Genomic DNA, 15,071 nt, shown 5'->3' with positions numbered 1-15,071 from the left:
AGTGACTTAACTGCTGCACTAACACCTGCCTCTACTCCAGCTAATGTAAGCAGAAAGAAGTTCATTGATAAATACCAGGTGGCTCACCAGTGAATCTTAAGGAGGGCCAGAGAGCGGAGCGTAGAGGTTAAAGTACTAATCCATAGCAGCCAGGAAAACCACAGGCAGGAAAAGCCCACACTCCAGGATTTTCCGGGGGAAACATGCTGTGTGTCTCTTGCCGTGGCTCACTGCCTAACCCGTGAACTAAAGCCTAGACCTGAAACCTCATCCCCAGCCGCCCCCGCAGAGCCAGATGCCAGCAGCCCTAAGCTTTGTGGGATTTCCGGTCTCCCTGCCTGTGACCCACAGATCACGTGGCTGCCCTGTGGGTGCCTGCTTGAGGAGGAGCAGGTGGCCACTGCAGCTGCAGAAATCAGGCCCTTTTGCCTCCGCAATGCAGACCAGCCAGCCACAGGTTTTGATGGGGCTCGGTGAGTTGGGGAAAGAACATCTGCCACACATGTAGCTTTTTAATTTTTTTTAAAGATTTTATTTATTTGAAAGGCAGAGTTACACACACCACACACACACACACACACACACAGAGACAGATCTTCCATCTGCTGGTTCACTCCCCAAATGGCTACAATGGTCGGAGCTGCGCTGGTCTGAAACCAGGAGCCAGGAGCCTCTTCAGATCTCCCACGTGGGTGCAGGGGCCCAAGGACTTGAGCCATCTTCCGCTGTTTTCCCAGGCCATAGCAGAGAGCTGGATCGGAAGAGAAGCAGGCAGCAGGTTTATCTGCTATGCCACAGTGCCGGCCCCACACATGTAGCTTTATGTCTGATGAGAAGAAAGGGTAGATTCTAGTCAGGGGATCAGAGTCCAGTGGTGGTTCCAACAGCAGGGTCCATGTCCAGAAGTGTCCCGCCACAGTGACGACCTCCTGTGTCCCAATCAGCTCTTGGGCAAGCCTTGGCTGTGGTTCCTGTTTGTTTACTAAGCCTGGTTTCCAGTTTTCGAGTCAATTCTACAAGTCCCTCAAAGACCTTTGAGTACATTTTTGTTAAAGGTGGCTGACATTGTCCATTGCTGCCAACAGAACCCTCACTCATTCCCATCATCTAATTTAGATCACTGTTTATCCATAGAGTAAGATATGAGTCAAAAGGGAGGCCAAGGAGTGGCCATGAGCTTCCTCTGGGTCTCCCACATGAGTGCAGGGACCCAAACATTTGGGCCATCTTCCACTGCCTTTCCCAGGCCATTAACAGATCAGAAGTGGAGCAGCCAGGACTCTGCCCAGTGCCCACGTGGGATGCTGGCTTTGCAGGTAGTGGCTCTACCAGCTATGCCACAATACCGGCATAGCCCGTCTTTCAATTTCTTTTGAGGAACCTCTCTTCCTTCATTCAGTCCATGCCATTGGGATGGAGTCATCACCACTCCACAGATCCAAGAGTGGAGCTGACACAGGCCTGGCCAATCAGAACATATTCTCCTCCTAGCCGCAGCCATTGGTTCATGGCACAGCACAAAAGCCAAGCTTATGAGACTTAACTCCAGTAGAGCAGTTCTTGTTATTCACCGTAGTTAAGTTCCATGAAGTCCCTACAAACACTGCTGTAGTGAATACTGATACACTGCTCCTGGGACAAATAGTGGGTTAACTTCCTCCAAGCTGGGCCAGTGTTGTGGTGCAGTGGGTCAAGCCTCCACTTGCAAGGCTGTCATCCCATACCAGAGTGCCAGTTCAAGTCCTGACTGCTCTGTTTCTGATCCAACTTCCTGGGAAGGCAGTGGATGATGGCCCGAGCACTTGGGCTCCTGCTGCCCAAATGAGTGACCAGGATGGAATTCTTGCCTCCTGGCTTCAGTCTGGCCCAGCCCTGGCTGTTGTGGCCATTTGGGAAGTGAACCAGTCAATGGAAGAGTCCTGTCTCTCCTTCTCTCTATTGCTGTGCCTTTCAAATAAATAAATCTTTTCAAAACAATCCCTTCAAGCTTATCAAACAGTTTTCACCAACTGATCAATATATGACGTTGTTCTATTTGTCTTTCTGCTTAACATCTTACTAATATACTGTTTTTTTTTTTTTTTAAGATTTATTTATTTGAAAGAGTTACACAGAGAGAGGAGAGGCAGAGAGAGAGAGAGAGAGAGAGGTCTTCCATCTGCTGGTTCACTTCCCAATTGGCCCCAATGGCCAAAGCTGTGCTGATCTGAAGCCAGGAGTCAGGAGCTTCTTCCGGGTCTCCCACGTGGGTACAGGGGCCCAAGGACTTGGACTGTCTTCTACTGCTTTCCCAGGCTATGAGCTGGATCAGAAGAAGAGCAGCCAGGACTAGAACCGGCGCCCATATGGGATGCCGGTGCTTCAGGCCAGGGCGTTAACCCACTGCGCCACAGCGCCGGCCCCTAATATACTGTTGATTCATCAACATTGGCTTCATAGCCAACACCACTGTCCTCGTGCCTGAATGAAGCTTCTCTAATGCACATTTCCTTCATAAGACACATCCTGTCCTCTTTAGGAACCTGGATAGCCTTTCTGCACTGTGCTTGGGGGCCATTTAAAGCAACGAGACACCGACAAAACACAGGGATGCTGCTCGGGACACCCACAGCGTGCATCAGGGTGCCTGGGTTTGGGTCTCACTCTGCTTCCGAGTTCAGTTTCCTGCTGGTGGGTACCACCCTGGTTACAGCAGGTGAGGGCTCTAGTACTTGGGTTCCTGTTACCCACATAGGAGACCCAGACTGAGTTCCCGGCTCTTGGCTTCAGCTGTCCCAGCCCTGGCAGTTGCGAGTATTTGGGAAATGAATCAAAGGGAAGATCTCTCTTCCTTTTAAATAAAATGAAAATAAAATTTGAAAACTTAAAAAAAAAACACACACAAAAAAAAGTGGAAAACGTGGCACTCAATAGGCCATGGAAAGGAGTCTTCCCTACATTGTGCGCTGAGACTGGAAGGCAGAGTGCTGCGCTGTTGGGCCTCAGCTGGGAAGGTGTGTACTGGATGACTCAGGTTTCACACTGCTCTTTGTATGCCCCAAAATGGACCCCAAATGCTGATAAAGTACCAGGAGTCTTGGTTTTGGGGTTACAAATAAATTTTAGCAAGTAGAAGAACTTGCAAATACAAGATGTACATCTAATGAGATAGTGGCTATGTGGGAACCATTGGAAAGAGGACCCTACTTCTGCTGGCGGTGAGGCTGGGAGGGCAGCCCACCCTCCTAGCTCTGAGTGGCTGCTAAAGGCCATGAACAGCATGCGTGAGTGAGACCCCCACAGAGGAAAGCGGATGAGCATGGAGAGGCCCTCGGGCCTGCGGTGTCTTTGAGCCCCTGGGTCAGGCCAGGCCTGAAGCACAGCACCTCTCCTTTGCTGTGTGATGAAGCGACACAGGCGATGGGATAAGATTGTGAAAGAGTCGAACATGACCCATTTGATCAAAAATGATCAAAACGGTAAAACCAGTCGCAGCCCTTCCCCATCTGCCATCGCCCCCACTGCCTCCTGAGCAGAGTCTCCCTGCTCTCCATCTTCTGGCCTTGCGGTGGGAGCTGGAGGAACCAGCAAGGAGGGAGCCAAAGAGGAGACAGGGAGGGTGTTTGCCGGGGGAGACGTGAGATCGGGCGAGAGAGGGAGAAAAGAGGTTAAGGCTGGGGTGGTGGGGAAGAGAAGACCCTGGAGGGGGACCAGTCTCAGGGAGGGGTGGGCTTGGGAGGCAGGAGATGGACACAGTCCGGGCAGCTGGGAGGCACAGGACTGATGGGACAATGGGATTCCACACTGTTTTTCCGGAGGTAGAATCTGCATACTGGGAAGGGCACCCACCTCAGAGTGAAGCTTCACGGAGCGGAGGCACATGAGGAAGCAGCACCCCGGGGTGGGGTCTGGGAGCAGCAGCACATTCACGGAAGCCCACCCGCCTGCCTGCCACAGTCTGTGCCCACTAGGGTTCATGTCCTGGAATCACATCCCCATTGAGGGTATTAAGACGGTGGAAACTGAATCCTACGAAGCCCTGCTCCACCTCAAGACTCTGCCAGCGACAAGACATTTTCCAGGAGCTTTCTGGAGATCTTTTGTATGCACTGGACTTCACATTTTTTGCACCAAAATAAACATCTTTTAGTCCCATTTTCCACCAGTTTTGGAAGTTCCCTCTTACGGTTGGGTCTCACCTGCAGGTTAGAGACTTTCTCAAGTTGAGAGCACTGTGATACCAGCTATGGCCACCAGGAGGCAAGCAAGTGTAGCCTGAACCAGGTCTGGTGGGGAAGTCTACTAGGATTGAGATTAAAACGGAAACCAGTCCCGCGTTATCTGGAGTGGCGGTCACCCCGAGCCCACGCACACTCCGCGAGTCCTAGCCTTTCCCAGGCGGGATCTGCCCTGAACGGACGGGAGCCTTTGAGCTTCACTCTGGCTGCACAGCTGCCCTCAGCGCCGCCTGCTCCAGGGCTCGGCTGCCCAGAGGAGGGCTGTGTGCAGCCCGCTGGAGTCTGACCCAAGGTTACCCTTTGCATGGAGCACCCGATCTTCCCCATCCTGGCTTCAGTGATCTCCAGACTTCGCTCAGTGGTGAGCGATGTCAGTGTTTCCCCCCAGCTGACATCACCTTGCGTCTGATGACAGTTTCCTGCTCTGCCTGTCCCACTGGAAGCAGCCCTGGGGACGTGGGGGTGGGGTGCAGCTCTGCCAGGCTGGCCAGCCTCTGTCTCCTGGGGTCAGGAGCCTTGAGCAGAGTGACACACAGGGTCACAGTTGACCTCTCCTGCTAGCAGTGTTCGTTAGAGCACGTCCGACGGTTCTGCCACCCGGCTTCCCCGAACTGTCCCACTGCTCGGCATTCTCTGTCTTCTGAGCCTCACCCTTCCAGAGCCTTCCACAGAGAGAAGTTGTTTCTGATCCTCGCCCCTAGAGAGCACCACGTGGTAGAGAGGTGCTCTCTGGACATCGCAAGTCTGGGCCTGAAAATGGTGGAAAACCACGCATGTGTGCGCTGGATGGTGCAGTGGGCCCAGGAGCAGAGCGTCACCAAGCGTGGGGAGATTCCCAGGAGCGGGGCAGCAGGAACCAGCAAGGCCATGACAGTGCCCCCACCCCCACCCCCACTGTGGCTCCCTGAGTGCAGCCGTAGAACCTGGGCAGGCCAGGCTGTGTGCACCCTGCGTCCTGCGAGGGACGCCCTGATGGGGAGGCGAGGGGAAGTCCCCTCAGTGGAGGGGTGGCCGAAGGTGCAGCATCCTGTGGCCCAGAGCGCAGAGGGTGTGCTTTTTTTTTTTTTTTTTTTTTTTTTTTTTGACAGGCAGAGTGGACAGCGAGAGAAAGAGAAAGGTCTTCCTTTGCCGTTGGTTCACCCTCCAATGGCCGCCACGGCTGGCAAAGGCAGGAGCCAGGTGCTTCTCCTGGTCTCCCATGGGGTGCAGGACCCAAGCACTTGGGCCATCCTCCACTGCACTCCCAGGCCACAGCAGAGAGCTGGCCTGGAAGAGGGGCAACCGGGACAGAATCCAGCGCCCCGACCGGGACTAGAACCTGGTGTGCCGGCGCCGCAAGGCGGAGGATTAGCCTAGTGAGCTGCAGCGCCGGCCGGGTGTGCTCTTAATGTTACTTTGGCAGGGCAGTTATTGTGCTACAGTGGCTTAGCCTGTGACAAAAGCAACCCATATGGACACGGCTGTTTTGAGTCCACTTCCAATCCACTCTGTGCTAATGACCTGGGAGAGCAGCAGAAGGCTGCCCAAGCACTCGGGCCCCTGCATCCACATGAGAGACCCAGATAGAGTTCTTAACTCCTGGCTTTGGCCTGGACCAGCCTTGGCTGTCACAGGTATTGGGGGAGTGAACCAGAGGCCTGTGTTCGCAGGAAGCAGGGACCAGACCCAGGAGTCAAACCCAGGTACTCTATGTGGGATGTGGGCGTCCTGGCTGGCATTCTAACCCTAGGCCCTATACCTACATCTGAATCTCTTTCAATGTATACTTTCTTTACTACCTCTGTTTTCACAGTATAGAATTCAATTACCCCCAAGTATTAATCTAAGTATGATTGTTGTGAGTGCCAGGAGCTCTGTTCTGGGGAACTGAAGCAAACCTGGAAAGATACAGGTGGTGCAGAGAGGGCTTAGATGATCCTCGTGAACCAAATATGAACAATCACCCAGCTTCTGAGGTGTGGAGAGCCAGAGAGAGAGAGAGGGAGAGAGATGGATCTTCCATGTGCTAGTTCACTCCCCAAATCCCCAAATGGCCACAACAGCCTGGGCTGGGTCAGGCTGAAGCCAGGAGCCAACAAGCACTGCCATCCCCTGTGCATTGGCAGGGAGTTGGATTGGAAGCAGAGTAGCCAGGACTTGAACCAGTGCTCTGAAACGGGATGCCAGCATCCCAAGCAGCAACTTCACTCACTGCACCACACACCTGCCCCCTTCCTGTTTTAGACTCACTTCTGGATGCGCAGGCCCATCGTTCCCTGTGCTCTGAAGTCCGCCCTTGTCTTTGCTGAATACCCTGCCTCCCACCACTGCAGTAAGCACTCACAGGTGGCCCAAGTTCTTGGTGCCTGATGATTTTCCATCTTTATTTCAAGAATATTCGTACAATGTGGCTCGGTGGGTTAAAGCCTTGGCCTGCAGTGCCAGCATCCCACATCGGCACCAGTTCAAGTCCTGGCTGATCCACTTCTGATCCAGCTCCCTGTTAATGTGACTGGGAAAGCAGCAGAGGATGGCCCAAGTGCTTGGGCCCCTGTAGCCATGTGGAAGACCTGGGAAGAAGCTTCTGGCTTTGGCCTGGCCTAGTCCTGGCTGTTGCAACCATTTGGGGAGTGGACCAGTAGCTGGATGATCTCACTCCCCAACCCCTCTCTGCAACTCTGCCTTTCAAATAAAATAAATCTTTTTTTTTTTCAAAAAAAAATTTTGCACAAGAGTCAGCTCCAGTATCCACCCTTGTCTTAGAAAATATTCACAAAAGCCAGCCACCTACCAAACAACGGGTAGTAAGTGAAAAAGTGAGAAGGCCCCATGGGACAGCCCGGGGGTTGATTCTGCAGGGCAGTGAACGTGTCCCAGCTTAGCCTCTGACAGGTGATAGCCTCTGACAGGTGACTTAGGAGCGCTGGGATATGATTAGGAAAGAGTGGACTGGCAAGTGGTGGAGGGTCAGGGCTGCCTGGACAGGTCCGTGTCGTGGAGAATGCGTTGGTTGCTATTATCCAGCTGAGCAGTTTGTGCTGGGAGAGGTTGCATTCCTCGCCTTGCCCTGGCTAGGTTTCAGCCTCAGACACGCTTCCCTGAGATTGCCCTGGCCTGGATGAGGCCTGCCTGTCCCTGACACAGCTCAGTCCCACCTTAAAGAGAGGAGCGATCTCACCCCAGCCCATGTCACCTCTTGTTGGCTTCTTTAAGGGCCCCTTTGCTGCATCCCTCAGTGTTAATGTAGTTGGCCCCTACTTCACCCTTGCCATCTGATTTCTGTCCTCTTCCCTTCCTTCGGTTCCTGGACCTTGTGGAGCCTACTGTGGACCTCGAAGGGCCAGCGTGTCCCTCTGCCTCTCGGCAGCCCCGGCAGGTTCTCTGCTCCTGGCTTCCTCCACACTCCCTCTGCTTCTCCTCCTGCTCCTTCTCCACCTGCTCCTTCTGAAACAGTGGACTCTTTACTGGCCCCTGCCCCAGCTGCATGTCCTCGGGGATGACTTGATCCCACGCAGGTGGATGACCACCCACCCACCCTTCCTCCTCAGCTCTCGGCACAGCTTCCAACGGGAATCCCCTCAACTAGAAGTATTCTCGCACAGAAGCCAGCAGACCTGCCCTGCAAGACAAATGAAAAGGAGTTCAAATGAGAGGTGATAGCACAGAAGAACAAGAGGAGTCCATAGCACTTTCAAAAGCAAAGTTGTGGATTAACCATCAGCAGTTTAAAATAGCAATAATTATATACCTCACCGGGGCTAAAACCTATGTGGATGTAAAATATGATAACAGCACAAAAGGCAGCAGGAGACTGGTGAAGTTAAATGATTTTAAGGCTCTCCATTGTTTAAAATACAGTAAAAAGTACTAAGATGAGGTCGACTGGAAAATTTGTTAACAAGCATACTATCAAGGGTGACTGCTGAAAAATAATGTGAAAATCTGACAATGGATAGAAATGGAATAATATAAAATAGTTATCCCGAAGCCAAGGAAAGACAAGAAGCAAATACACATGGGAAAAGTAGAAAAGAGTTGCCAAGATGGTAGACTTAACTCCAACTATATCAATACTACATTAAATATAACTGAACTAAACGCCCCAACTGAAAGACAGAGGCCAGTCCTGGAAGCGATCCCCTAGAACTGTTATGTCTAAAATGAAAACCCATTGTGAACATGAGGCATAGGTCAGCAGCCCCCAGAATGTCACCTGATTCCCTCAACCCCGCGGTGCCCTGCCCTGTCTCAGGGGCCGCCTTCCCCACTGGACAGAAAGTCACCCTCCACTTCCTCTCCTCCGTCCTGTGGCTTCTCAGCACTTATGTGAGCTCTTCTTGACTTCCTCTTGATGACACATGCACTTTCTCATGCCACTGTGACACGGGGCAAAGCGATCAGGCCTTGCTGCTCGCCGTTAGACAACCAGTTCACCAGAGACAAGAGCCGGTAAGAGAAAAGGGTTTATTTCAAGAAGCTGGAAGTCCTGGGACAAGGGTTATCTCCAGATCCAAAATGTGCTCTTTCCACCCAAGCAGCCGGCCAAAAGGGTTTTTTAAAGGAAAGTGGTCAAGTGGAGGCTGGAAAACATAATGAATCCAGTTAATTGATAACTAAGCAGATTTTCAGGCTTTGTTCTGATGGTGGTCCTTCCAGGAAATCCAGGGTGTCAGCGGTGGAGGTTTCTTGATAAGGAAGCCCAACTGTTTGCAGTTGATTGCTGCCTACTTTTCCTTTGTTGAGTGTGAGGTCTGCCACCTCAAGCCATCTTTCAGCGGACTCCTGAAATTCTTTTTATTAGTTTGCATGTCTACAGTTACAAATGAAGCAACATTGTTGCATATGTTTTTATTTTGATTGCTTCTTTATGAATTGTTCATGTTTTTTGCCCATTTTTCTGTGTAATTGCTTTTATCTATTTAAAAACTTTTTTAAAAGATTTATTTCCTAATTTGAAAGGCAGAGTTACAGAGAGGCAGAGACAGACAGAGAAGTCTTCTATCCACAGGTTCACTCCCCAGATGGCCGCAATGGCTAGAGCTGCACTGATCCAAAGCCAGGAGCCAGGAGCTTCTTCCAGGTCTCCCACATGGGTGCAGGGGCCCAAGGACTTGGATCATCTTCTACTGCTTTCCCAGGCCGTAGCAGAGAGCTGGATTGGAAGTGGAGCAGCCAGGACTTGAACAAGTGCCCATATGGGATGCCAGCATTGCAGCCGGCAGCTTTACCCAATAAGCTGTAGCACAGGCCCCCTGACATTGTTATGCAAGCATCATTCACAGGACTAGTCACAGGTAACTCACACTATCAGAAGTGTGTTTTTGTTGGTTAAAATATGAAGAGGGAAGGGAAGATGTTTTCATTACAGCTACACCACTTCACAGATTTATTATTTGGGATGTGTGGCACTGCTTCCCACTGGCCAGGGGGCTCCTCCAGGGAAGGGATTTTGCGAAGTCCTGGCTGTGCTGTAACTTCAGCTCCTGGCGGAGGCCTAGCAGGCAGTCGGTACTAAAGAAATGGCTGGAAGGAGGGATGGTAGATGGGAAGATTCCATCAAGAGGAAACTTTAAAATGAGACCAAGGGCAGGAGCCGCAAGACAAGAAGAGGTTTAGGGAATCTGCCTTGTGGGGTAAGTGGTTGTGATACAGAGTAAGACCGGTTATGACCACAGAGTTGGGAGCCCCCATGTAATTCTATCCTCCTCCTTGTCCAAAAACCACCCCTTCCTGGGACATATCTCCTTCACCTGCGACCTGGGGGGAGGTGCCATGTGAATAGCCACTCCCCTTCCAGCCTCATCCAGAGGTCCAAAGTGGGAAAGGCTCTTCTCTCTCTCCTGACCAAGACAGGAGGGGGTGCTGGGTGCCATCTACCTTCCCTCCCCCACCGAAGGCTTCTTCTGGTCCACTCCCCACCTATGCACAAGTGTGTGAAGCGTTTGCTTTCTCGCCTTTTTTTTTTTTTTTTTTAAGATTTTAATTTGCTTGAAAGGCAGGGTTTTGGGGGGAGGGGGAAACAGAGAGAGCTCTTCCACCTGCTGGTTTACTCCTCAAACGGCCGCATTGGCTGGGACTGGGCCAGGCTGAAGCCAGGAGCATTGTGGATGCAGGGGCCCAAGTGCCTGAGCCATCTTCCACTGCTTTCCCAGGCACATTAGCAGGGAGCTGGATCAGAAGTGTCACAGTCAGGGCCGGCACCGCGGCTCAGTAGGTTAATCCTCCACCTGTGGCACTGGCACACCGGGTTCTAGTCCTGGTTGGGGTGCCGGATTCTGTCTCAGTTGCCCCTCTTCCAGGCCAGCTCTCTGCTGTGGCCAGGGAGGGCAGTGGAGGATGGCCCAAGTGCTTGGGCCCTGCACCCGCATGGGAGACCAGGAGAAGCACCTGGCTCCTGGCTTCGGATCAGCGCGGTGCGCCGGCCACAGCATGCCGGCCGCGGCGGCCACTGGAGGGTGAACCAATGGCAAAAGGAAAACCTTTCTCTCTGTCTCTTTCTCTCACTGTCCACTCTGCCTGTCAAAAAAAAAAAAAAAAAAAAAGTGGCACAGTCAGGACAGGAACCTGCACCCATGTGGGATGCCAGCATTGCAGGGGGCAGCTTTATTGGCCTTGCCACAGTGCAGCCTCTGCTTTCTCGCCTTTTGCATAAACTTTATCACTTTGTGCATTATATCTGTGCCTGTGCTTAGAATGCTTCCCTAGGTAGAAGGCAAGGACCTGGAAAAAAAATTAATCCCCCTGCAGTTGGGGCATGCCCCTCCAGCCCTGCCCTTCTCTGGCCCCTGGGTTGCATCCTCTCCCAAGCCCGGCTGGCCCTCTCGGGTCAGCCTCACTGTTGGTGAAAGCTGGACACTGGCACAGAGAGCTCATGGCCACACACGTTTTCTCATGCAATCCCAGCATCCACCCCGGGGGTAGACGGTGTTACTTCTGTTTTCACAGACAAGGAAGAAGCGCCCAGAAGTTATTTCACAGGCTGGAAAACTGAGGCCAGGAAGGGAGTCGGCCTGAACCTCACAGTGTGGGAGACTCAGCTGCAGCCTGAGTGCCTTGAACACCCTCGGTGTAAGGTGGACGCTGCTTTGACTTTGGGGGTTGGTGTGTGAGGAGCAACAACTCAGAACAGGAAATGGCTTTTCCTTCATGCTCCCTCCTCCCTCTCTCTTAACTTCAGAAAACACACAGGGGGCTGGGCGTTGTGGCACCATGGGTTAAGCTGCTGCTTGGGATGAATGTGTTCCCTATTGCGTGATGGTTCGAGTCCCATCTGCTCTGCTTCCAGTCCAGCTCCTGGCTAAAAGCAGCAGCTGATGGCTCAAGTCATTGAGCTCCCACCACGCCTGTGGGAGACCCGAATGGAATTCCTGGTTCCTGGCTTCAGTCGTGCCCAGCCCTGGCTGTGTGTCCATTTGGGGAGTGAACTAGCTAGCAGAAGGAAGATCTCTGTCTCTCTCTCTGTCACCCTGCCTTTTAATCTCCACAGCTGAGATCGGCCACTTTGGAAAAAGGCACAGGCTGTGACAGGACGGCCACCAGGGTGAGGAATCCCTGTTACAGCCGTCCGCTCATGGGGTCGTGCAGAGAGACTCCCACAGGCATCGCCCAGCCGGAGGCGAAGAAGCCCTTACAGCTTCCAGGCACTTGCCCAGGGCCTCTCCAAACGTGCTGAGCACATATCCCTGGTTGGACAGCACGCTTAAGAGTGCCAGTACCTACCATCCCGTAGCCCATGGCACACTTGGCTAACAGATGTCAGCATTCCTTCCCAGCAAGCCAGAGAAGTGGCCCATTTCAGTCAAGGCACCGGAGTTGGCAAATGCTATCACACCTACTTAGCATCTCCTCTCATTGCAGGGAAAGCCCAGCGCTACAGGCTACAGAGATGGAAGCAATGTTGTGTCTGCCGCCAAGCCTGGAGGCAAACCTGGGAGTGTAAATCCAGGCTTAGAGGTACACGGAATATTGTGGAAGTACATGGGAGGCAACGACCAACTGTGCCTGGGGTGATCTTGAAGGATGAAGAGGCCTGGGAAGGTGAGCAGCATGCTCCAGGCAAAGGGACTAACACATGCTGAAGTGTGGGAACATGAAGCACCAACACAGGCGCAGGAAGAAGGAAATCTGTACTGGGAGTGGGAGGCACCATTTCCCTTGACTGCCCGGAGCCCTGGTGACGTCATCAATGAGTAATCTAGTACCCGCCTCCTAAGGTGGTGGAAAGGACTCCATGAAGCATGCAATGCCCGCCGTGCTGCCCGGGGCCAAAAACCAGCTGCTGGTGATGTCTGCAGGGTCCCAGGGGCACGGGCTGCTCTTTGGCAACTGAGCCTGAGCAGGTTTGAAGGCGAGGAACGTCAGATTTGGACAACTTTTATATTTCCTTTGCTAACTATAAATATATTTAGGGGGCCGGCGCCGTGGCTCACTCGGTTAATCCTCCGCCTGCGGCACCGGCATCCCATATGGGCACCGGGTTGTAGTCCCGGCTGCTCCTCTTCCTGTCCAGCTCTCTGCTGTGGGGGTTAAAGTGAATGAGTTAGGGGGGAACACATCATATTTGACCCACAGCAGATAGAGACCCAAATGAGGAATTAGAGGATGCTAGGATCTTTTTTTAAAACAAAAAGATTTATTTATTTCTTTGAAAGTCAGAGTTACACACAGAGAGAAGGAGAGGCAGAGAGAGAGAGAGAGGTTTCTCATCCTTTGGTTCACTCCCCAGTTGGCTGCAATGGCCGGAGCTGCGCTGATCTGAAGCTAGAGCCAGGAGCTTCTTCCGGGTCTCCCACGTGGGTGCAGGGACCCAAGGACTTGGGCCATCTTCTACTGCTTTCCCAGGCCATAGCAGAGAGCTGGATCGGAAGTGGAGCAGCTGGGTCTTGAACCAGCGCCCATATGGGATGCTGGCACTGCAGGTGGCAGCTTTACCCGCTACACCACAGGGTCTTGTCACAAGGTTACCACCTGGAAGGGTACATTTACGCTCCTCGGGCAATGTTTGTTTTGCTGTAGCCTTACCTGCTGTGAGCATTCTCATCCTCATTTAAAATGAAACTTCACAAGTGTGGTGGCCACAGAGCACAAAGCAAAGGCACAGGGTTGTCTTCAGCATTCCAGAGCAGGAGGAGAGCCCACTGTGTGTCCCACACTGGGTTCTGTGCTCCCACCTCTCAGGACTTGGTTTTTATCCAACTCTTGGACAGGAGAGTGATCTAAGGGTTGGTATCAAATGTAGTTGAACATATTGGCCCTTTTCACACTTTAAAAGGAGTATTTTGTTTGTTTGCCTCCTTTATTAAAAAATATTTATTTATTTATTTGAAAGAGTTAGAGAGAGAGAGAGAAGGAAAGGCAGAGAGAAAGAGGTCTTCCATCTGCTGGTTCACTCTCCAGTTGGCCACAATGGCCAGAGCTGCACCGATCCAAAGCCAGGAGCCAGGAGCTGCTTCTGAGTCTCCCCGCAGGTGCGGGAGCCCAAGGACTTGGGCCATCTCCTACTGCTTTCCCAGGCCGCTGCAGAGAGCTGGATCGGAAGAGGAGCATCGGACTAGAACCGGCGCCCACTTGGGATGCTGGCGCCGCAAACGGAGGATTAACCTACTGCGCCACGGCACCGGCCCCTTGTTTGCCTTTGATTATGGTTTTAAGTTCTGATGGAATTAAATCTACAGATCTTTTCTTTTGTGATTGCTTCTCCTTCGCTCTAGGGATTTGCAAAGCAGGACCTTTCAGCCCGCCCTGCCTAGAGAATCACCATTCTCTCTGGGCCTCTGTGAAGATGTGATGCCTCAGCCTCTTTGCAGCTGTAGACACTTGAACTCCTCAGTGCAGCTCAACAGTGCAACCGGGGCTCCAGGGCTCCAGCGGGGGCACTCATTCTCCCCAGACTGAGAGCGGGTAATGTGTGCATCCAACTAACACCTGGGCACTCACCAAGCGCCAACCAGTCTAGGTGCTGGGGACACAGCAGTGAAGAAAACAAAGCTCCTGCCATTGTGACCTCTCAACAAGCAAGAACGTTACAATAATTTAGACGGTGATAAGGACCGCGGGGGAAAAAAAAAATAGGGCAAGAGGTTAGGGAGTGCCAGCAGAACTGCTATCAAATATGGGAGGGTCAGGTGACATTCACAATTATTTGTTGATTAATTAATTTAAGGCAGAGTCAGAGATAGAGACAGAGACCTCCCGTGTGCTGGTTCACTTCCCAGAGGTCACACCAGCCAGGCCGAAGCCAGGAGCCCAGAACTCCATGCAGGTCTCCCACGGGGGTGGCAGAGACCTGGGTACTTGAGCCATGCCCTGCTGCCTGCTAGCTTGTGCATCAGCCGGGAGCTGGGATGGAGCGCAGAGGCAGGACGCGAACCCAGGCACTCGGAGACAGGAGGCGGGCGGCACAGGTTGTGAACATCACAAGTGGCAGCCAAGCGCCCACCCCAGCCAGGGGACATTTAGCAGAGACCTGAAGGTAGACATCTGGGAGAAGATGTGCAAGGACAGAGGCACGAACATGCTGGACAGACTGGAAAGGGACCAGGAAGCCCAGCGTGGCCAGAGCAAAGGGAGACCCCCACCGGGGAGGGGGCAGGGCAGGGGAGTGGGCGGAGCAGGTGAGAAGGTGGCTTGTAGAGCCCTCACAGTGATGATTTTCCGTCACCGGGTGGCTTGGAGGAGAGCGGTGAGCAGGTGTAGCTGTCTTCAAGGAGTGAGAAGTGGCCTCTGGTCTGGTGGGCGCTGCAGGCTCTGCCCCTGCCATGAGCCACACCCTGCCCCACTCCCAACTGAGGGGCCTTGGCCTCTCCTAGCCTTACTCCTTTATCTAGGAAATCATTCCAAGGTTTTAGCCAGGTACAGCTCCCTCACTGCCACTGA

Source organism: Oryctolagus cuniculus, chromosome 17 (genome assembly GCF_964237555.1).
Source record: "Oryctolagus cuniculus chromosome 17, mOryCun1.1, whole genome shotgun sequence".
NCBI lineage: Eukaryota > Metazoa > Chordata > Mammalia > Lagomorpha > Leporidae > Oryctolagus > Oryctolagus cuniculus.
Note: the sequence above shows the minus strand (reverse complement) of the source record.